Genomic DNA, 2597 nt, shown 5'->3' with positions numbered 1-2597 from the left:
TAGTATATTAGTATTAATAGTATATGTAGTGTATTAGTAGTAGCAGTAGTAGTATAGTAGTATTAGTAGTATAGTAGTAGTAGTAGTATGTAGTAGTAGTAGTAGTAGTATATTAGTATTAATAGTATAGTAGTGTATTAGTAGTAGCAGTAGTAGTATATTAGTATTAATAGTATAGTAGTGTATTAGTAGTAGCAGTAGTAGTAGTAGTATATTAGTATTAATAGTATAGTAGTGTATTAGTAGTAGCAGTAGTAGTATATTAGTATTAATAGTATAGTAGTGTATTAGTAGTAGCAGTAGTAAGTAGTAGTATATTAGTATTAATAGTATAGTAGTGTATTAGTAGTAGCAGTAGTAGTAGTAGTATATTAGTATATAGTATGTATGTACAGCAGTAGAGTAGTAGTATATTAGCATTAATGGTATGGTAGTGTATATAGCAGTAGTAGTAGTGAGTATAATAGTATTAATAGTATAGTAGTGTATTAGTAGTAGCAGTAGTAGTATATTAAGTATTAATGGTATAGTAGTGTATTAGCAGTAGTAGTAGTTAGTATATTAGTATTAATAGTATAGTAGTAAAATAGTAGCAGCTATAGCATATTAGCATTATTAGTATAGTAGTGTATTAGTAGTAGCAGTAGTAGTAGTAGTATAGCAGTAGTATAGTAGTGTATTAGTAGTAGCAGTAGTAGTAGTAGTATATTAGTATTAATAGTATAGTAGTGTATTAGTAGTAGCAGTAGTAGTAGTAGTATATTAGTAGTACTAAAGCAATAGTACACTAATAGTATAGTAGTAGTAGTATAGAAGTTTAGCAGCAGTACTGTAGTAGTATATTAGCAGTATAATAGTAGTATAGTAATAGTAGTATATTAGTAGTATAGCAAAAGTAGTATAGTAGTGGTATAGTAAGAGTATAGTAGTATAGTAGTGGTATAGTAAGAGTATAGCAGTATTACCTCCAGGCGTATTGTAGTGAAGGCTGAAGAGGGTTGTCAGGTAAAACTGTAGTAGTATAGTAGTGGTATAGTAAGAGTATAGTAGTATAGTAGTGGTATAGTAAGAGTATAGCAGTATTACCTCCAGGCGTATTGTAGTGAAGGCTGCAGGTAAAACTGTAGTAGTATAGTAGTGGTATAGTAAGAGTATAGTAGTATAGTAGTGGTATAGTAAGAGTATAGTAGTATAGTAGTGGTATAGTAATAGTATAGCAGTATTACCTCCAGGCGTATTGCAGTGAAGGCTGAAGAGGGTTGTCAGGTAAAACTGCATCAACATATTCCACGGCCAGGAAGGCAGAGGACAAGATGGTGGCCGTACTGTTCACCTCCATTCTGATTGGCTGGTGGGGGTGGGCTGGGAGGAGACAACACTGAGAACACGCACACACACACACACACACACACACATACACAAACATTAATATTCATTGGCTCTGACCAGAAAGAGGCCTGGGCAAACACAATAACGTTTTAAACATTAATAACTGACTAGACAAAGAGTGCACTGCACAGCCATGGACATAGCCAACACACATACACAGCCATGGACATTAAACATGCACAGCCATGGACATAGCCACACACACACTACACAGCCATGGACATAGCTACAACACACACTGCACAGCCATGGACATAGCCACACACACACACTGCACAGCCATGGACATAGCCACACACACACTACACAGCCATGGACATAGGCACACACACACACTGCACAGCCATGGACATAGGCAGCCATGGACATAGCCACACACACACTACACAGCCATGGACATAGCCACACACACACTACACAGCCATGGACATAGCCACACACACACTGCACAGCCATGGACATAGCCACACACACACACTGCACAGCCATGGACATAGCCACACACACACACTGCACAGCCATGGACATAGCCACACACACACACTGCACAGCCATGGACATAGCCACACACACACACTGCACAGCCATGGACATAGCCACACACACACTGCACAGCCATGGACATAGCCACACACACACTGCACAGCCATGGACATAGCCACACACACACACACTACACAGCCATGGACATAGCCACACACACACACACAGCCATGGCCATAGCCACACACACACTACACAGCCATGGACATAGCCATGGACATAGCCACACACACACACAGCCATGGACATAGCCACACACACACACACACACTGCATAGCCATGGACATAGCCACCACACACACACTGCACAGCCATGGACATAGCCACACACACACTGCACAGCCATGGACATAGCCACACACACTACACAGCCATGGACATAGCCCACACACACACTGCACAGCCATGGACATAGCCACACACACACTGCACAGCCATGGACATAGCCACACACACACTACACAGCCATGGACATAGCCACACACACACTACACAGCCATGGACATAGCCACACACACACTGCACAGCCATGGACATAGCCACACACACACATGCATAGCCATAGCCACACACACACTGCACAGCCATGGACATAGCCACACACACACACTGCACAGCCATGGACATAGCCACACACACACACTGCACAGCCATGGACATAGCC

General features: G+C 41.3%; 1 pseudogene; it reads right to left on the bottom strand.

Moving 5' to 3' along the window:
• LOC135569101 (methylsterol monooxygenase 1-like) overlaps positions 1-1487 on the bottom strand; it is a 101093-nt pseudogene extending 99606 nt beyond the window's left edge.
• Between the last annotated feature and the right edge of the window lie 1110 nt (positions 1488-2597).

Source organism: Oncorhynchus nerka, unplaced genomic scaffold (assembly GCF_034236695.1).
Source record: "Oncorhynchus nerka isolate Pitt River unplaced genomic scaffold, Oner_Uvic_2.0 unplaced_scaffold_1206, whole genome shotgun sequence".
Lineage (NCBI taxonomy): Eukaryota > Metazoa > Chordata > Actinopteri > Salmoniformes > Salmonidae > Oncorhynchus > Oncorhynchus nerka.
The sequence above is the reverse complement of the archived record's forward strand: the minus strand, read 5'-3'. Positions and strand labels throughout refer to the sequence as shown.